The sequence below is a fragment of the Nipponia nippon genome, unplaced genomic scaffold (assembly GCF_047370975.1).
Source record: "Nipponia nippon isolate SJK-2023a ecotype South Korea unplaced genomic scaffold, ASM4737097v1 scaffold_6, whole genome shotgun sequence".
NCBI lineage: Eukaryota > Metazoa > Chordata > Aves > Pelecaniformes > Threskiornithidae > Nipponia > Nipponia nippon.
Window position 1 is genome coordinate 37,699,297 of NW_028262380.1, and position 22,671 is coordinate 37,721,967.

Here is a 22,671-nt window from a genome sequence, read left to right on the forward strand (position 1 = left end):
AAACATTGCTATTAGCATTATCAGCAATGATTTATCTTTTTTTTTTTGACTAGTTCAAATCATTATATACTATGATAGCTCTATTAGCTTCAATACACTTATTATTTATGCCAGATAAGCTCTTCCCAGGTTTTTAATAGTAAACATTAGAGCTCAGAAAAAGAACACAGAGCAAAGAAAATTGCCTTTTTTCCCCACCATCAATTGTGTTCTGAAGAGCAGTTTCCATTTATACTCATCTAACATCCTGCTTCTTTCATTCCAGGTCTACTGTTATTTCAGACTCTGACCCCTACAAATACTGAACATGCCTTGTATTTGAGATCAGGCCCTTTAATTGTACACTTTGGGGGGAAGCTAGTAAGTTTTCTCATTTACTTGTTTTCTAAACACTTCAGCACCGCAGCATATGAAATACCATTTACTACACAGTATTTTTTGTGTGTAATTTTTTTGTGTTTTTAAACACATAATTTGACAGCCTGTTCTTCAGAATTTGGTCCCTTACATTTCACTGGCTCCTGGAACTCGTCTACCCCCTCATTTTTCACCTGGGAGATATCAACTAGATGAGATCAGATGCATAAAATATTAAAAACATGGCACGTGACTATTACCGTTTCATTGATTTTGGCACATCATAACAAGAACAGGCACGATTCACATTACACTTTTCCTTTTTCCTCCTACACTGGTCTTGGAACCTCTTGAGGAGAAGAGAATATTGAAGGCTTCCTTCCACCTTCTTTTCAATGTGTTGGTATTTGCTGGGTTTGTAGTTTCTGCTCTCTCTGTAGTGTATGACTGTCCTCCTGAAATTAAGTTCTTTACTGCCTTTTGCAATCACCACATCTTCAGGAATATATTGATGCCCCTCCCATTTCCCTCTTCAGGAGAAAAAATTAGGAAGGAAATACTGCCCTGCAGATCCTTTTCTCTCCGTCGCAGACAGTGACGGAGAGAAATAGATGAATGCAATTCAGCAAATTTCCTTGCTTTTCTCAGCAGGGAGGCTTGCACATGGTCAGGCATAGCAAGAAACGTGATTTCCACAGGGCCTCAGGCAGCAGCCAAATTTCACAGCAGGGGATGAATCCATGGCCACTTCTGAAGCTACAGAACTGTGCATAACACAGGCCTCTCGTTATAAGGTTGGACAACCCTCTGGAGACTTTCTGCTGTTGCCGTATTAACAAGAAATGAGTGGTTTGTGTATGTCACAGGAGTGCTCTGTTAAATATTACTGCCTTGTATTATGCAGAGTTGTATGTGTGCATTTCTTTTCTGATAAGGCATGGAGGAATCAAAGAGGGAACAAGGATTTACCATACGAGGCTTCCGGCCCCATGTGCGAGGCAACACAGCTTGTGACAGGCATGGTGACATCACTGAGCTGGAAAATAAACGGGAGCTTAAGGTTCAGCTTATTTTTCAGCTTTATCTTACATGTTTCAGAAGTTTCTCCTGCCACTTTCATGTAATTCTCTAGCAGATTTCTATCACATAGAGTCACTTCTAATAGATTTGAATTTTTTTTGATCTTCAGTAAACTCCACTCCTTTGAGAAAAAATCTTGGTTACTTTCAAGATATTTCTCTGCTTGCCTGCACTCTGCGAAATTCCTTCTAAAACAATGAAGATTCTAAGTATAAATTAGTCTCCTAAAAACAACCTCACAGGTAGACAGATGATCATTCACCATGCCATAAAAGTCATAAAGCGCAGACTACATGACTACAGATTGCTAGACTATTTAATTTTCATGTGCTACATGTGAAGTCCAAAAGAGAAATATACATATTTTGGTTCCTTAAGAACAACACCTCATGAAATCGAAACCAGTTACAGAAAGAACACATTAGGGAATTGAAATTAAACTGAAACTGCTAGTGATAATTAGGAAAAATTGATAATTCAAAGAAACATGGGTTACAAAAGAGATGAGGAAAATATACAATGGAAAAAGATATGGCCGTCAGAGTTAAACATAACAAATAAAAATGTCAGAATTATTCAATAAATAGTTTCATTCTGTATTTAGGCAGAAAGCTCATGATATACATGATGATGGTAATGAAATCTCTTCCCTGTCAACAGTAACTAAAGATAGTGTTTAACACAGTTCTTAAACCCATCATTTTAAAATCAGAATGTCAGATAAAGTAGAAGAGTTTTGAAAGAATTAAATGATGAGTTCTCTGGATGAAAATAATAAATCTTTTTTCAGTACGTGTTGGAGTTGATTGGGCTGAACTTTTTAGAGTCCACAGTCAAAGAGGTATCATGTCAATATGTGAAAGAATCGCTTGGAGAGCCCTTGTAAGTATAGGCCTGCGACCTGTCAACAGTGCCAGGTAGAACATGGAAGTTTTACAGAGATTATCAAAGACGAGAAGGAAGATAATGTAGCTGGTGTTAGTATGTAAAGAAATAGGGTATATAAAGAAACAGGTTTTATCAAAACAAAGCCATCAATTTTTCATATCCTTACATACTTGATTGATAAGAATTTTACTGTGAATGTAAGAGTTTAACTTCAGTGAGGCATGTAGCTTGATTATGCAGAGAATCTTGCTTACTCGTATTAAGACCATATACAATCATTTCCACACATACGTAATGGCGAAAGTACTAGTTAAATAATAGATCTTAAAATGAGAAAAAGTGAGTTATTACCATGCAGATGGTGTCTAAACTTCTACTTTCCCCCTTATCTACGTTTATTATTTTATAGCAGTGTACAATGGGAAAAGAAACAGATTGTAACTGATCTAATAATTCTTGACCAATTTTTATACAATAGCCATAAAAGACTTTAGAAACGACGCCGCAATTGTTTAGTCTTTTGCTCTCAATGGAATTGTTGTACTACTTGTACTTCCTGATATTTAAGAACTACTGCAAGTGCAGTAGTCAAAAACTATCTAATGATCAACCTTTGACATTTTAACTTAATTCATTATCTATCAGATGACAGCTTGCTAGGCAGTTGAGAGCACACCTCAGTTCTCCAACATTTTTCTGATACTCCTTATGCCCAGAAACCTGTGACTGTCTGTTTTCTACCTATACTTCAGCAGAGAGCTCATTCCTTCTTTTCTTGCCCTTTCAACATTTTTTTGAAGTTCAATAAAACTTAGCTAACTCAGAGCACAATGATATTTTAAAGAAGTCTGGCAAATTGTTTTTGTTTTATATTGTAAAAGTGGATAGAGTTCAGGACTATCCACCTTTGCTTATCCTTCTTATAAGCATTTGCATGTGATAAAGAATATTTTTGTTAGAAATTCATAATGTAGACGTTGTAAATGACATCATACTTAGATTTTATTCTTTTTAAATATTGCTTTAAGGCTGAGTTCTAGTATTTTTCCTAGGGTAAAGAAGAAGAGTAGAAGTAACTCTGTTAAGCCCTTTAGTAACAAAGAACAAGAAAAGATAATAATAATAATAATAATAATAATAATAATAATAATAATAATAATAATAATAAAAAAAAGAGCATTGTCCATAGAAGTAACAGTGTAAAAACCAGAATGAATCAAGAAGTGTTTGTCTTTGTAGAATAACAACATTTCTAACTCAAGATAATAGGGGGGAACATGGAAGGAGAAAAAGAAAAAAATGGAAATAAAGAAAACCAAGGAAGGTGGAAAGATAGGTCCTGGGTCTTTTCCTCTTTTTACTCCTTCATGTTCTGATGTTTAATTGCCCAGATAATTGTGACTGTATCTCCCACTATAAATAACTTCTCTCCTTCTTTCACATCATAATAAACCATTGATAATTGTCTTTTGTTCAAACAGCTATTACGATAACTAAACCATATTTTTAGCCATCTTAAAGTCTTCATTCTACACAAGGGAGATGTGTGCACACTGTCCTAAAAAGCTCAAATTACTGTCAGCTAATAGTATTACAGTGCTTTGAAATTATATTTAGGAAAGTGCCCTACAGGAGCATTCGACTACTGGGTTTGTCTTTTAGTCCACTGTGAATTGACAAGACTCTGCCACCATAATCTGAAAAGTATTCCTGCACAGTACACAGACTGCAGTCTGTGTAATTATCCTCAACAGTTAATCTCCTCTACCTTCCAGTTCTTAAAAAACTTGTGTTACAAATAGGAAAAAACATATCCAAGATTTATTTGAACAAAAGTTTTCCACTACACTGGTAGTTTCTTATCAAAATACAGTGGGATACTTAGTAACTGCTTTTTTTTTTTTTCTTCCCCCTCAATGAAACCTGCATGATGTCATGCATTCGGGAACAGAGGAAACAACAGAGAAGACATTTGAGTTTAAAAGTGGAAAATAACAGCAGTCATTTAGGAAAAATACCTAACTCTCCTCTCTGACTAAAACCATACAGGAATGATGCAATTCTAGGCCACAATAGATGATGATATCGTGTTTTAAAACATGAAGTTTCTCAGTTTTATCTGTATTTTTCTGCCAGTATTAAATGCTCAATTCTTATTCCCAGACATGTAGCATTTAATTAAAGACTCTATCACAAATCTGAACTTGAAAGAAATGAGGTGCTAAGTACTAAAGACCAACATACATTTCATAAAAGTACATGTCTCTAGTTGATCTCTTTATTAAGACTGAACAAAGGGAAACATCCAGTTGAGATTTTGATTACAATTCAGAATTTTATATTTCTTTTTACTTTTCTCCTTTCTAAAGCAGGAGGAAAATATACATGCCCTTGTGTAACCTTCACTTTCCTTCTCCATATAATTTTCACAGAAAAGTTGACCAAAATGGAATTTAACAGTCAAGGTAGGGATGTACATCAATTTATGTAACATTGTAATATTTTCCATAATATTCCCTACACAGCCTAAATATTATTCACTTTTTTGACCTCTGACACGTTTTAAGCAGATGTCTTCATTGAGCTGTCTATAGTGATGCCTAGATCTTTGTCCTGAGAGGCTACGTCTAATTCAGAGTCCCTCAGTACATGAAGGATACTGTAATTCGCTCACTGAAGTGTGTGCTGTTTCCCACTTAGGGAGAATGAATTTCATCAGCCACTGTTGAACTTATTTTCTCTGGATGTGTCAGGTTCTTTTGGTGTTCCTCACAATTCTCCTTAGTCTTCAATAATCCATATAAACTTTCATCACTGGCAAATATTTCCTCCTCAGTGAACTGCTCCCTCCTCTAGCTTTCTAGCAGCACCAGTTGCAGTGCATATTCTGGAGAAAAGCAGTTGTTAGATTTCTTCCAGACTTTTCCTTCTTTTGTTATTTTCAGTAAGCTTCTGCCAGATAACATGAGCAAACTAAGATATTTCCTTTGCATATTTATGTAATTACTCCAAAAAGATTTTTCAAATCCTCTGCAAAGTCTGAGAGATCCATGCTGAAACTTTATAGTCAAGGCTACGTATTAATATAGATTTCATTATATATTCTACAAAAATGGCATATATTTTAGTTCTAATCTTCTTATCCCTCATTTTTTATCTGTAAATCTCTTTGCATTGGGAATTCTACACTGCTCCAGTGCTTGGAGAACACCTTAGCATTCTGAAGACAGTACTTGAATGCAAAAACAAGTTTTACATATTTTGTGGCTTCTTATGCTGATGAAAAACTAATCAAACAACACCTGTAGATAAACCTTTTATTTTTTATTACATTTCCTTAAATTGCATTTTCTAAGGTTCACTTCCTAATGGCCACATATGGACATAGGTTTTGTAATACTAGGCACAGGAAGCATTGACTTGACAACACAGAAAAATAATTTGCAAATCTCTGAGAATATTTAGTGAGTAATTTCTACTGACAACAATAGAATTCAGGTATTTAGCTGCAAGACATCCTTTTGAAAAACATAACGAACTATAGCACCCCATAACAGTTGAATTTAATGCAAATTGCATATGCTCAATATGTTATCAAATCAGACAATGAATTTAACCAGAAGCATGGATGCCTTTCACAATGGTTTCTGATGTTCTGTATGTAAAATTAACTAGCAACAAGAAATCTCTGGCAAACTTTATAAGGCTTCTGGGATATTTGTTTCATTTTGCTTTTCAGTCTATAAAACGGCAGCTTGTCTGAGGTTTGTTTTGCTGTGTTAGTTTGGACTTGATGTAGTAACTTCTTTACAGCTTGAGATCAGGAATTAAACTGACACTGGAAATGGTCTGAGAGACATTTCTTTTTATGTCATTTTGGTGACTGTATTAATTATAGTCACATTCAGTTCAGAAGGTGTTTCCTATGTTGTTTTGCAAGCTCTTGATGTGTTACCTAAGGCAACTTTGCAGCAAAATTAGACTGTCTGGTAGTCACAAGCGAAATCCTATGTCTGCATTTCTTCTGCTGTTGTTGGTTGTTAATTTGCATGCTAAAGTTCCAGTAAAATCTATGCATGTGAGGCATAGAGTAGCACTCACAGAATACTCATGGTAGCAGACCAAAAAAGAAAAAAATGGGTAAAAAAATACTCAGTAAAATTTGTAATGGCGAATACCAATGTAGTCTACCTGTATGGGTGCTTCAAGTGACAAGTTTAGAAAAATGATTTTATGATTATTGATCTGTTACCACAAGGGGTATGAAATAATGGCCTCTCTTTTGGTCATCTCACAGTTTCCTTGTTTCTGCTCCTGGTTTCTATCTCTAGTGACCCCAGGGCCCAAGGAAACTTAAGGAAGAGAAATACAGTTATAACTGAAAATCTGCTTCATATGTCCAAATGGAAGCGTAAACAGCACAGTTATGTGATCAGCACAGTACTATTCTCACAGATGCAGATTTGTTTAGGTTGCCAAGAGGCAATGTAAGTGCATGAAAGCTTTTCTATTAGATTAGAATACCAAATCTAGATTGTCAAAATGGCTGTATATTCCTATTTTTAAATTAATGTATTGTCACTTGAAATAGGGTTCATTGATCCCATGCTGTCCAGTTCTGCAATGAATTAAACTAGAAAGGGGAAAGGAGAAGCTGAGGAGGGCTGAATACAAATAGCTCTGGCTTTTGCAGGTAGAACGATTGGGCAAGAGCACTGGGGAAGAGACATGGCTCTTTAATAATGAAGGGACTTCAACCTTTCTGCTTTTGCATAAAGATCCCCTTGGACTGTTATTCTGCAACTGACTACATCTACCCCAAATAAACAGTTTCACAAGCATGAGAAAGATTTCTGTTCAATAGTATCTTCACCATTGTAGCTTGTTTCGAGCTACTTTAACGCTATTCCATATATGTGAAACTGGATATTCTCTATAGGTTTGAGAAATAGCAAAGGTAATCAGATCGCTGTAACTCAAGTAAATTTTTATGTTCATGTGAATCTATCATATCTACATAGATTATAAGGTGCAAAATCACATTAGGAATCTAAAGCCTGATAGAATTCACTGTTACAGTCCTGACGAAAGCTTAAATTTGGGCAGTTTATATTGCAGGCCAAACCGTTTCTTTTCTGGAGTTTTGTAACTGATAACCGAAGTTCCTAGCAAGCAAGAAGCCTCATCTCTATATTAAATCAGTAAAGTACCTGTTGCATATGCTTTACTGACCTTTTTATTAGTATTTATCAATCTCTTTGTATACATTCAAATGATATTAAACACCAATTTAATTTTAAACATGTGTTTGTTAGATTTTCATCTTAAATATCACAAGCAGTAGTTGCTACATGCTTTGTATTAAGGTTTTGAGAGATAACCCATTGTCCTTGTGGAAACATTTTTTTCTGTTGTTTATAACTGTTTCAACTGTAATACACAGGAAATGACTAATGAGGAGACTTTCTTAAATCATCTTAGTAAAATTCATAGTGAAAGTAAAAAAGAAATAAATCAATATACAGCTGTGAATAACTGACATAAAAGCTTAACTAATCTCCAGATTCGAAAGGAACTCATTAATGTTTGGATAGCTCTACTGATGGCATGTAGCTTATTATAGCTAGATAATGGCCATAACCTAGATATTATCTGAAATAACTAAACCACACTTTATGTCTTCAGGAAGGGTACTTAAGCTGTATGAATGAGCACAACACTGTTTGTTCAAATGGGAATGTGTTTGGCAGCCACGAGGCAACGCAAGAGGATGAATTGTTCTCTACTGGATTAGAATACCTAGCTGAGGATGTCAAAACATCTTTCTTTCCTGAATGTATATGCCTGTTCTTGATTTCATGTATTGTTATGCTGTGTGATTCACTTATTAATTTCATGCTGTCCAACACCATAAAAATGGCTAAGCTATAATGACTGGAATTAGAAGAGTTTTTCTTTTGAGTTTAGTGTGGATTGAGCCTTTGGGAAAGGAACCTAATTGCAACTCTGACTTCTTGCCCACACAGAACACATACAAGGCTCTCTGCCTGCCAGTTAGAGGAATATTTTCATGCTTATATTTTACACTATTTAACACTATATTTTAATGTACTTTACCATATTTTACCCTCAAAAAAGTATTCACAAAACAGTTCTTTCAAACATCCAAGAATATTATTTCTCTTTGCTGGATCCATATATGAACTGAGTATCAATTTATATTCTCTATTAATCAGTATACAAAGATATACCAGAGGCTATTTCTCTGGGTATTAGTATAAAAATTGCAATCCTGGAGGAATGACTCTGTTGCAAGGACAAGAATCTGTGCACTCTGAAGCTACCCTGCTCCCTACTTCATGGCTTTTACTTGTATTTAAAAATAAAAATGAAAATAATAAATCCCACTGTCTAACAGACAGAAATCTGTCTTGAGAATGTATCCAGGTGTTTCTGAAAGGAGGAAGATAGGAAGTCTAAGAAATAAAACAGGTACAGGGGATTTCAACGAGAAAACTAAAGAAGAAAAAAAGAAAATAAGAAAGGAGATAGAGATAGTTGAAGAGGAGAAGGCATATTATTATTCTGAGATATGCATTAACAAAGTTAACTGCAGATTTTAATGTATGAAATTATGGGAAGTTCCAAGCAAGACTACAGATTATGTCTTTTTAATTAGAAATATATTTTCTACAAGCTGGCAGTGCCAATGCAGACTTGGAATTTGCTCATATTCTCTCCATTATCTTTGATTTGAGAAAAGAAAAAGGAAAAAAATTTAAAACACCACAAATAAACTAAGGAATTTTAAAAGACCTGTATTGATCGGTATACCAAATGTAATTCAGGAAGAAACTCCTTTTTGGTCAGATACTGGACACACGTAGCATTATGCACTGAATAAATATTTAAGTTAAACACTAGATATTGCTCTTCCATCATTAAAACTAGCAAAACCTTCTATAACAACAATACAAATGCCAGAAAATCCTTTGTGATGTTGTGCTTAGACAGTTAAGTAAAAAAAACCAGTGCACTAATTTATGTACGCAAGAGGCAGAAACAAAAGATAATATCTGGTTTCAAGAAAAAATGCTACATTCATGTGCAAACTCTGATTTAAAGAAAATGACATCAAATAAATACCTAGGCATGTTTACAAGTCTGCATTTAGATGGAAGCCAGGGTCTAGTCAAAATATAAGAACTGATTTACATACTAACTCTGCTCTGCTAGGTACAATTAGATATTAAACCAGTCATTCTAACATTTTTTAAAAACTGACTAGCTGCAGGTCAGAAGACATTCACAAAATTCATACAGATAAAGTCATTCCATGCTGCCTTAGCTCTGTTGAAGAGCTCAGAGTGAATAGAAATGTTCTTAGATTTCACAAATAATTAAAAGTGCTCCCTTTATTTCTCCTCCCTCACTTCATTCCAGGCAGAAGGCAGTTCTCTATATGAATATCAAAATGATTAATACTAAAAAGCATTAATATATTAATTTTTATATGACCACAGTTGTACAAATCTCAGTGAAATGTAGAGAACTAAAACCTAGCATACTTATGTAATTTATTCTTCTTGTTTACTCAATGTATTGGACAATGGTGTCACGACATGCTAAACAAATGCAATACATTTTCACTTATTTTATTCCAGACTGTCTGTTGTCGTGTTCTGAAGAACACTCAAAGACTGAGCTCAAGAGCAGTAGTTAAAAACAGCAACTAGCTGTCAGTGGTGTAGTTTGTCATTGTTCCACAGACAAAAGGCAGACTGTCACAATAAACAGCATTTATTCATTTCAGACTTGTGGCTTAGGGCTGAGGAAGGGGAGGTGTCATTCGTAGTAATTGTAAAACACATAAATAATAATAGTAGTCTGCAAATCATATATCAAAGAAAACAGTGGGAGTTGGCAGTGATGGAGGCAAGAAAATGGATGCTTCCAGCACAACCTAATTTACAGCTCTTTTAAAAAAATATATTTTTTTCTTTCATAACAGTAAAATGGAATGTTTTGTATTAACTGCTTGGGTGGTGGGTAAGCAAGACAGAACATCTAAATCATGATTTTAATGACTTACTTTAAACAAACCACTGAGTAGCTTTCTAAACATGATTACTCTGTACTCAATAGCTGTCAATTTTATTAACTTAATTTTACTAATTAAAAACATTTAATATTGATATTGACGTCATCTCCTCTAGCTTTTTTGCTTAAAAACTGCAGCTTTTTAAAGAAATAATTCTGCTCTGTGAAAGTACTCTGGATTGGTATTTGAGTAGAAGAGGCTTCTTTTACTCTAATAGAATGCTTACATCTGTTATTTCAGAATGGCTCTCAAATACCTAATCTTACATTTTAGGTAATAATCTCATGGAGAAAATTATAAAGCAGACAGATTAATCTTGTTGAAGTTGGTATTAATATTTTTTTAATTTGAGTGCAATTTTTGAGGCAACCATTATCTTCCTCCTCTGTTGTAAGCCCCTGTTCTGATTTACGAGGTCAAAGCCCTAGCTCAGTGACACGTATTAACTGGATTATGACATTCCCTGGCCAACCCTTTGAGGGTCTGCAAAAGTCTGGGAAGAGAAGTGAGAAGAAAAGACACTGGCAGCTGAAAAGGTGTTCTGTAAGGAGACTTCTAATTTACTACTGCTTGGTAAAAGCCCTGCTTCATCTCATAACCACTCCCAATGCTGTCCAGAACACTGATGATATTTATTAGAGAGCAACCTCTTCTGACATACCCAGAAAAGACAGATGGATCTGAGTTTTTCTCTGGCGAGCCACACAATGTTCACCAGATGGAAACAATGCTCCCTATATAGTTTCTCAGGCAATTTTGCCTACAAATCCTTCCCTCCCAGCATGTCTCAATTCCTATCAGGAACAAGGGCGTTAAAGGGCTGAGGAAAGGACAGGTACTTCCAAGAAACTGAACTCGTATTTCTGCATGGATCTCTTCTGTGAAAAATCTTACATAATTTGTTGGAGAGAGAATAGAGTGAAAAAGATGCCCTGTATTGAAAGAGTGGAGAGTCATATCAGTATTTCAGCCAGTAAATGTTATCACAGCTGTTACTGCTTTGGGTATAATGGAGAAGCAGAGCTCAGGAGCTGCCAGAAGACAACAGGCCCAGCAGCGCAAGGGAAGCACACTAAAGAATGGATGCACATGACCAGATCTAACATAAGCTTTGGCGAGTCTCGCCTTGATAAGACAGGATTTTTCTTAATTGATTTTAAAATTGAAAAAGAGGCCCCTGTTTGGGCAGTCACGACGTGAATATATGTGAAAGTGGGACAACACACATAAAGCATTACATGTTTAATATCTATAGCTAGCAGATATTAAAAAAAAAAAGAAAGTGTGATGAAAAATAAATGTTTAAAAACTAATTGCTAACCATCTTTTTAGGAAAGACTAGTAAAATTATAAAAATACATCTTCCAAGATTAATCCTCTGAAAAGAAATGGTAACATTTTGGATTAATTTTAAATGAAGAAGTACACAAGGAGAGGTTTAGTCATTCTAGAAGGGACATTTTCAGTGCAAGCTCAACTACAGTTCTGTAACTATGGATGGTTAAGGAACTGAAGGTTAAGTGAGACAATTTCATCCAATTGTATTGCTAATAGCAACAAACAGCAACTTGAAAATTTCAAGCCAGAATTTATTCAGAATTACTTAGTTTATGTGAGAGAAGCAAGAAATCTAAGCATAACTCTTCTTAAGTTAGAAAAGATGTATATTGAAATAATAAAAATATTCTTATCTATATTGACTTGCTGTTGACTTTGTAGAGGTTCTCTCAAACTTTTTCCAAACCCCTTCTACCTGTCTTTATAGATTGAAATACATACATATGTAGCCTCACAGTATTGCTGCTCTTCTGGGTTTGGAACACTGTCTAAATTCAGCTTAAAACGAGAAAACAAAATATTCATAGTATGCCACTCCCTTATGCAGACTACTAAGATGCTTAGTTTTCCTTTTCTGTAAAATCTGTCTCTCCTGTTGTGCTACAAAAGCCTGGAATGCTATACTTGAAAGGACTGAATTTGTGGGTGCATTTTCTTGGTTAGCTTTTGCCTTTTAAGGAATCTGTTAAAAATTCAAAGTTCATTCTTCTGTAGTCTTCATAAAGTCAGTCCCTTTTACTCAGGAATGAAAGCTTCTATGATATATCCGAATATATGTGGTTTTATCCTGGGCTCAGTCAGGTACGTGGTTTTCATAGCATGCTGTATGCAGTTATTCAGAGTGACAAACACATGCCGTCATTAAAGAGCAATGATAACCTTCATTCTAATTATGTTAGCATGCCAGCCCTCTCAAATGAAGGCAGATTTCCCGTAACAGGAACAGCTAGGCACAAACGTAAATGGATCAACAGTGTCACTCAAACTATGATCATGGCCAGTGTCAGACAGTGGACAATCACTCACGTAACACCACAATCACTCTGCAGTTAATGCATGTCACTACTTATTTGCAGGGAAATTTTTGAAACTAGAATTTGCATGGTCTATTTGAAACTTCCCTGAGCTGAATACCTAGCATTTAGCTTTCTAGTGGGAGTTGTGACAGTAGCACTGCTTGCAGCAAACTGCCACTGTCGTTTGTTCTGCTTCAGCGCTGTTTGACTGTCACAGCCTGTCATGTAGGAAGAAAGCACCACATCTAACCCCCTGTGACAAGGTTTAATCACCCCTATTACTCCTATTGGCTGTTTAAGCCACCTTGGGGTGTACAGCACACACTTACAGATCTAAGAAATCCTCACTTTATAAATGAAAAGGCTAAAATCTAGTTTGATCCAATCAATCATCTAATACACACTTGAAAGGAACTAGAAAGATTAGATAAATAATACTAATGCAATGCCTGAGAATTTTTTAAATTGTCATATCTTTTGCATCATTAGGAATATTATTTATTTTTCTTCAAGATTACTTTTTTATGGATTCTAGGTATCAATAGGTATTCAAATTCTGAATTTCTTTTATTTCTAGCAACCATTGCTATGATTTGGACATGTATGCAAAAGAGTCACATTTGGGATCCACTTATGCCAAAAAAAAAAAATGGCAAAGGTATATATTGTATCATATGGTATATCTGTCCAAATGTTAATGCTGGGTCAAAGGGTGAGGGGGTGAATGCTCAGAATAACCCTTGTACAAAGGAAAGGTTAAACTTCAGCCTTACTCCTACAAATCAGCACCAATTAATTATAACTTCACATATGTCTGATCTATATAATGAAATTCTGTATGAACTTTGTTGTTCCATATGGAAAACTGTATCTTCATGCTAGTTTTAAGATTGCACTTTTTGAGACTGCAGTCCATATTCTACTTAAAGTCTGAAGGGCATATGGGTCAACTCTTCCAGTCCTTTGCTTACAGCTAGTTACATATCCTTCTCCGGAAGCCCAGATAACACAGACAAGTCACATTTTGCACATTAACAAATCTGTTTGCTTGAGCTGGTCTTATTAAATCCAAGGTCTATTCACTGGGACAAAAAAATTGATTTCAATATGAAAACATATTAACCCACTATGAGTTTAGCTTTAGCATGGTAATCTAGGATTATTAAGTTTTAATTACTCCAGCAGGCTAATCTTAGGCTTGATAAAAGATGTTAGCGTGAAACTTTACAATGAGAGATTTTTTTATGCTTGTGAAAATCATTAACACCGGTGTTATTTCAATTGATCTGTATTTGTAAATACCACATCTGTTTTGCATGGACTGGGCAGGAAACAAGTATATCCTGACAGAGCAGAGAGCTTGGTGGATCAATAACATAACGCAAGGATTTATACCCTTATATCCCTGTTCTAGCCCAGTTCTTAAGATATCTAAGCAAATGCTCATCCTGTAGAACCAGCAGTTGATATCACACTAACTGGCCTCTCATATAGGGCTCAGAACTTAATAAGTAATCGTGCTGCTTCCATCATAGACCTGAAAAGGTTCCTACAAATTACGGATGAAATTTTTTAAAAGACAAATATAAAAAGTCCCTACAGCTACAATTGTCAGTACTCCTTTGTATTATGATTAAAATGAACTATTTGATTTTCTAACAAGTGATTTCAGGTTAAATAAAACAATCTCGGGCCAGAGCATTTGAAAACTTGCAAAAAGCATGTGGATGTGTGAATGGGTGGAAAGTGCATTACATAACGGTTTTAATTTTTCATGAAAACTTTATCTAACAGGAAGGTAGATTATTTTTACATTTTCAGATATAAACACACTTATCTGTGTTTCTTCTGGCCTGCTTAGAAAAGAAAAAAAAGTCAAGTTGCCAGTGAAGTTTCAGTGCTCCCACTAGATTCCCCTCCTGACTGACCAAATGTAAAAGACCTCTTTCTGTGTAAAAGAGTTTATAGTGCTTACAGTGGCTTGCACCACCCACCCATGTCCAATTCTAACTTACATTCTTACTCCCCCAGTGAAAAGAAGCTATGCTGTCCGATACTGTCAATTAGATTAACATTACCAGGAGCGTTACAGATTTTCTGTTACTAAAGACAAAATGTAATTTATGTTTTCTTGTATCTATCAAACACCTGTGAAGTATCATCTAGAAATAACCAACTATAGTACCTAACCAGCTGCACACAGATGTGTGTGGGTTGCTGCAGCTAACCCATTGCCAGAACACAGTGCATGCCAGCACTTATTTATGGTGGGTTGGAAGGCCAGTTCATCAGCTACAGGTTTACACTACACACGTTCTTCTAACCTTCTGTCCACATAATTTGACTTGATGTTTTCTTCTTCCAATTCGCTTATCAATTCTGGATGGCAATAAAGGACAGATCAGTATAACACTGTACTGTCATTTTGAAAGTAAGTTCATGAAATTTGAATACTGGACTACCTATCTGAGAAATCTGGTTTCTTGAGTTGTCCAGTCACATAGACTAGTTTCAACAATTTTCATGAATTGAAAGGGATAAATATTTTTGGTCCTTTTTCCACCACAAGTTGTGGTATTGACAATGAGATAAATAACAATCCTAAACTTTTGGATTCACTTGTTCTTTTTTAAATAACCCTACACAATATTCTAGGCAAGGGTATTGATATGAATCTTTGGATACGAACCATAACAGCAGACTTTCACATCAGGTATTTGATTCCATCTCTGAACTCTGAAGCTTCTGCAGTGTGAGTGGCAGCAGGAAATGGCTTTCAAACTCTTCCTAACAGATGGAATAAAATCTGCCAGGTTATTAAATTACCATACAACTATTTTCAGTTTCCATTTCTAAATCCTTTTTCTTCTTTTGTCATATAATATGACATTGCTAATCAAATCTCAAAAGCATTACTATTTTGAAAAACAGAAGCTTCAACTGGCAGTTTATTATCCTTTGCCCTGAACATTTTTTGTTAGTTTTATTTTTCTGCTAAAGTTATAGAGTATTTATACAAATTTGTGTATTACAAAAATAGAGAAAGTCAGTCAAAACATCAGTTTATAGTAATTACAGGCATTAAAAATGTTTTGGTGATGAATAATTGCTGTGAGCCCTTATCTAGACTGCAGTCTCAGATTAAAGATAACTGCCAAAAGCTAAAAAGTAGAAATGCCCTCCTAATCACTATGAAACCAAAAGCAAATTCCTCAGCTGGCTGTGGTAAACCATATCAGAAATGCAATATATTTTTTGTGATGAATTGTGCTTAGAAAGAAGAGGAAGCTACTCAACTGTTGTGAAAATTAAACCCGTTGTTTCCTCCTGTGAACTCTGTCATAGTGACAGATTTTCTTAGTGTACAAAGAATCCTTTGAAGGCAAATTTGCTTGTAATTCAAGTGTTATGGAAAACAATTGCCTCTTTGTTCATGTACCGACCTAAACACTAACTCTCTTCTTACATGAGTTCTATTATTACTACTACAGCTACACTACAGTACAGAAGTGATGATACAAAGAAGAAGTATTAAACATTGTTGGCTAGTATTACCATAGTAAATATTGCAACACTGAAAGAAAGTATATTAATTGTAATGTGATTAAGTCAACTGGCAAATTATGATTTTACTCAAGGACAACAAAATTCAGTCAACTAAGGAGTCAAACAGCAACTTGCAAATTGATCCTATATCTGATTTTCAGTAGTGCATCAGACGATAGTCAGTCTCAGACTGAACACGAAAATGCAACTGAAAAAAAAAGTGGAACATGGAGAGATTTAGATTGGAGTGATACTGTACAGCAGACCTGTGACTTCTGGAAGCTGTATTGATTTACGTCACTGCCACAAAACCAATGTAAAATAATGAGAAAACCCCCACATTTTTGTCCAGTTCTATTGAATCTCACAACTGAGAAGAAATAGGTGGGTTCTTTTGAGACCACTAACCTGACTGATATTGCTCAGCTACAAACAAATAAATGTATCAATGGACGAGGCTCCCAATTTCTCTCAAGAAGAAAGCTACACACACATCTCAATTAAGGCATGGAACCTGCTGAACCTTTTCCAGTCAGACATGTAAACTGTAAGATAACTTTGCAAAATGGACAATAAGGTATGATCTCTTAGTAGCGGTAAACATCATGCATTGTAAGACTTAACTACATGGGTTTTGTCACCTCTATCACATAACCAATGAAAATGCAGAAAAACATCAGAGCTCATCACTTCTTTCAACATTTCAACTATTTACAGTATCTTTGATTTTATGCTTTGTAGCAGAGAAATATAATAGGAGCTCTCACAATCCTGTGTTTTTGACTTCTTCCTATTGACTTCTCCTTTGATGATTGGGGGAAAAAAAATCATAGAAAATACAATATTTGAAACAATTAGTCTGAGAGATGAATTTGAAGGGCTTTATAAATGAGATGTCTTCTGAAAAGGTGTCAATAAGAAGAATGGGAAGAAGAAAAATTGTGCTTTCAAAAGGTAAAGGTAATAACAAAACCTCCACTAAATGCAAGGCTCCTAGGTAAGAGGAGTTTCACAAAGCTCTTTAAGAGTTGTACACTAGTTCTGTCCAATGAAAAGAAAGAATTTAGGGAACATTTGTTCCTCAGAGCTATATGTCTTCTGTTTATTTTAGGAAAAATGGTATCAAAATAGCATCCTTCAGATCTCCCAGAAACAATTTTCTTTAGAGTTTAATTGCCATCTAAATCTAAATACAATATTAAATAGAAAATCACTTTTCTGTGATAGTCTTGGCAATGAAATAGTTTATTGGAGGAGTAATTTGGTATAGAAAAATTATAATTTGTATTTTTTCATTTAAAATGTAATATTTTATGGTTATTGCAATATGCTATTGCATTGTTTAAATTACAGCATAATAATTCATTCCTGCAGCATTCAGTGGCACTAGGCCGTTGGCCTCTTGCCTAACAATACACTAGACAAGAATTATTACATTGTAATTCACACCCTGTCATGCCTTATTGCTTAATTAAAGCATAACCCCTCATGACATGACAAGCAATTTGACCGTTACTATAATAGATTATTATCCCACCTAACATATTTTAGTTTTACATCCTATTCTTTTTTGTACATACACTGGAAGTTATCAGAACAAATACACGTTTCTTTATCTGTAAAGTGTGAAGAATAGGTTTAGGAAAAGTAGCTAAGAACATAAGGTTGTATTTTTTGTTAGAGCTCTTCCTTAAGTAAACTTAGGCTTCATTTGCTTCATTTGCTTCAGCAATTAATTCCTGCAAAAATTAGCAAAAATACTAAGATTCAAATATCAGATTAGCTGGCTGCCTGTATTTTGTTGCACTGCTTAGCTACCTAAAGGTAAAGTTACAATATTTTGGTGAATTCTAATGCGGAACTAAACCAACAATGAGGTGGAGGTTATAGTGTCTTTAAAATTCCAGACAAATAAGTTGCCAGTTTAATTTTGTTGCAATATAGCAGTTAGCTATTCTATGTTCAACATTAAGTAATTCTTAAAACATATTTTCCAGGAATAACTCCTTGAATCACTTATTAAGGTCTCTCCCTCTCTGTTTCTCATACTGAAACCTGATAATATAGAAAAGGTAATCAGTTGTTACTAAAATACATCTGATTATTACTAAAAATTGACTAGGTGAAATTCTAGTTTTGTAAAAGTCAATGGCAAAACTCATTGACTTAAGTGAAGCATTCATCCATGAGGTGAAAAGGAAAAATATGTCAACAGCTGTGAAAACACACTTTAATATTCCATCTTACATTATAATTATTTTAATTAATGTTAGATATTTTATTAATGCCTTCACATGGCCTGAAAGTGTGCAACACAACACAGCCATTTGGCTATTAACTCTGAACTCTGAAGTTTTGTGTGCACAAAAGCCTGGATTTCTTGAGAAGACATACAGGCAATGCATACAAAACAATTTTAACACAGAAATTATATATACACCATACCTCATAGTTGTGCTACCAATTTCATATAATATCAAGGTGCAATTTAATGAGGTTCCACTGAACTCTACGTCTGCAAGGTGACCGGGTTGTCCCTGGAACTCTCTCTCTGCTATAACTATAAAATGTCTATGATGTGACTGTGATATAACTGAAACAGCTGCAGTCTTTGATCATATGCTGGCAGTTTATGTACAGACGCAGAATGCGTAATAAGGGCACACTTTATTAACTTGACTGATGTTCTGTTATTTTACTGGTTTCAAAAGCCAAAGGAGACTAGGCTCCACCATGTTACCCTGAGAATAATTTATTGTTGCAGCTATTCAAAATGAAATACCTATCATTAATGTCTAACTAATTGATTATCATAAGCAAGAGGCATACATTGGCCTCAGTTGATCTGACATTTGCTATGATCTTTAAAGCTGGTGCTATAGCTAGAACTATTATTTTGAATTAGCACAAAACACATTTTAACTACAGTTTAAAACAGCTGCCAACACTCTGAATGTATGCATATGTTTTCTGTTAATAGATATTTCCACATATATACAGTCTAGTGAAATTTACAGTGAGCTTTTATCATTTAATAAGTATAAAAATACACAAATTCTGAAAGAATGATAATAAAGTTAGATTTTGACAGACCAGTGGCTATATTATTTTGTACAGAAGCATCTTTGTTCTCCTTAACAAGTTAAAACATTTTGGTTCTACCAAATTGTTTGGACTTTAAACAATTCAGCTTTGTCAAATTGGCCAAATCAGCATGCATATTCTTTCCATGTACCCAGCAATAAGGGGAAAAATTTACTTAATGCATGTCATGTCTCCATACGTGCAATATGGAAATCACAGTAACATTAAAAATTATAGGTAAATATAAAAGTTTGCAATGGGTTACCCCATTTGCATAAGAAAGAGTTATGTCACAAAGAAGATGAAATTACATTCTCATAAAAGATCTACTAACAGTTTCGCACTAATCGTAAGAGTACGAAGTTATTCTAGATATGAAGAACATTTAGAACAGCCACTTTTCTCATACTTTATTCTTTATTTCCCATTTTTTTTTACACACACACGTATGTGTGTGTGTAATTTTTTTTGATAGATCCATTCACTTTTCATCTAGATACAAACAGCTAGATCTCTTTCTATTCCAGATTTAAGGGTATGTCAATAAGCACTTATACTTTAATCTTCTCCAGTATGGATATTCCCCAAGGAAGTGTAGTTCCTCTAGCCTTCAAGCTTAGCACCGCCAATTAAACCATTGGCTCCTTTTTAGAATCCTAAAATATCATCTCAAATATGTTCAGGGTCCCCCCCCCCCCCCCTCCCCCCCTTGAATGCTTCCCATTTCTAGAAAAGAGTATAGATACCAGGTAAATGTAAAATATCAACACTGAAATTGGACAGATTTCTTTCATGATGCCTATTTCAAGAGCTCCATTTTCACTGAACTTTATGTCACCAGAAATTAAAGTTATAAATAAGGAATAAATAAGTTCATGTTAAAGTGTTCTAAGTTATCCAGACAGCCAAACAAAAACACAGTCAGACAAAAACTGATTTCTGAGACCACATCAGTTATTATTGTACCCTGGATTAATGTTTAAAACATAGATAAATCTTGATGTAGGCATATGTTTGGCCTCATTTCCAGTTTTTTTTTTTTCTTTGACTGCTTCCAGTACTTCCCATATACCATTTGCAATGTAATTCCTCTGCCAAATATCTCTCTGATACATTCCAGTGCCTTTTGCTCCTCTCCATCCACCATGTTCTTATCAGTATTTTATTGTTTCAATGGACTTCAGCTCAGATGACAATACTGGACTTCACTCAATTACTTCAGTGACTTCATCTTAACTGACTCCAAAATAATATAGAGTTAAATTAAATGCAAAGTAAAGTTCATTATTGAAGTACTAAACTGAATCCTAGAAATAAATGATTGCTTAATAAATACTATAAAATCTCTGCTTCTGAATGTGGGTCAAAATTAAGAGAACATTTACAGATAAAACACCACTCACACAGTGAAATATCTCATTTTAATACCAAAACAACTTCTGTTCAGAAAGTATATACTGCTGTGCAACACTATTTGCAATCCAAAGCATTGCCCACTGACTTGTAAGTTTTGAATAGTGAATACTGTGTCATTATTCAACTGTACATCACTGAATTAAAAATGCTAATTTTCATAGTAAAGCAAATGTTACATCTAAAACCTGAAGATAAGAGTTGACACCCATGGTAATAAACGTTCAATAGTTCTGCAAGATTTCCCCCCTCAGGAAAAAAAAAAGATGACAGCAAAATAACTTTTCTTATGCTGGTCTGTTCTCCTACCTTTTCTGATGAGTTGGCTGCAGAAAAATGTATGAATGGAAAACTCAATTAGTGTAATTTATGTATCCTTGGATGTCAATCATTACTGTCGAGAGGTGGGACTTTCAGGATCTCTGTGCATTAATTAAAAGCTCATCTCAGAAGAGTAGTCATTACACCTAAGGACCAAAAAAAAAAAGTTTTAATTAGAGTCTAGAAGACAGTATGTCATCTACTTATAAAAGTAGTTCTTTAGTTAAAAAATGAACAACTATGGGACATTATTAGTAACAATGTGAAGGGCACAACTCTCTTGCTTGTACTTAACTTCAGAATATAAAAGTATTTTTGTGTATGCGTCTTCCTGGAAAAAATGGGCAAGTTCTGTAATACTGTGTGGACACCACTCAAATTTCAGCCAGGTTGTATGAATGCCAACATGATTATTAGACCCTTGTCAAATTGTTGATGCTGAGCTGATGTTGAGGGAAGGCTATTACACAGCTGAACTTAGATTGTATTTCTCATAGCCAGTTTTTTGTTCTAGCCTATCTTCTGACTGCATATGCAATAGCCAAAACAATGCAAGCTCAGCAAAAGGGGGCAAATGGACTCATACAATGCATCAGTTTCCTTCACTGAGTGATACAATATGTAGGCAGTTGTTGGCTGGCCTTAGACATGTCAAGGTTCAGGAAAGGTTAAAAACTAGCTGGGCTAACTGGTGTCAGCTGCCCCACAGCACTTTGCTCATGGCATGACTTATCTGAGGACAATCAAATATTCTACCTAGGACTCCCTAGGGAAATAATGTATAAATAATTGATTATATCATTTATAAATTAAAGGAAGGAAAACAAATTTAAAAAGCTAGTCTGGAAAATAAACACGTCAGCTAATAACTCAGGCGTGAAAAGGGGTAAAATTTGGAGAAGTAAGTTTACATTCTAGAGAACAAGAAACAACTTGTTTGTCAATGGGTGAAATAAGAAATATAATGAACTAAAAAAACCAAAACAATAAACAGATTGCTCTAGGAAGGATTAGACAAGAGAAAAAAAACCCAAAACATCAAGTTCCAATATGGAAATAGAAAAGAAAAAATACTCCTAAAAATGGGATTTCAGTGTTCCAAATATTGTAGTTTATTGAAAGACTGAAGCTAACATTACATTACATGATATAATTAATAATAATTGTAAAGGTTATTGCACAGAAATAGAGCAAAATGGGAAGGCATGTCAAATAGAGGAAAAGATTTACTATGCATCCTAGAATAGCAGAACAAGTGTTATGACCTTCATTGCAATTATATTTCATGGTCCTTTACTAAGGTATTTGTAAATACCTTTAAGAGACAGATATTTTTCTCAGACACTTGTTTGAGAAACACATGCTATAAGTTTCCTACCTAATCAATATACCAGAGGAGTAATGAAAATCAGCAGCAAATATAACAAAAAAAAAAGGTGTAGCTATTGCTGGAAGATTGTTTAAATTGTTTTCTTCATAATAACAGCATGTGATGAAACTAATACTATAGTGAAGGAGCAATCAGTC

General features: G+C 34.7%; 1 protein-coding gene across 1 annotated transcript in view; it reads right to left on the minus strand.

Annotated features, from left to right (window-relative positions):
- Positions 1-22,671, minus strand: part of TENM3 (teneurin transmembrane protein 3) — a 623,972-nt gene that overhangs the window by 598,082 nt on the left and 3,219 nt on the right. Inside the window, exon 2 of the mRNA XM_087735943.1 lies at positions 21,133-21,290. The gene's annotated coding sequence lies outside the window, so the exon portion shown is untranslated. The remainder of the gene's footprint in view (positions 1-21,132; positions 21,291-22,671) is intronic.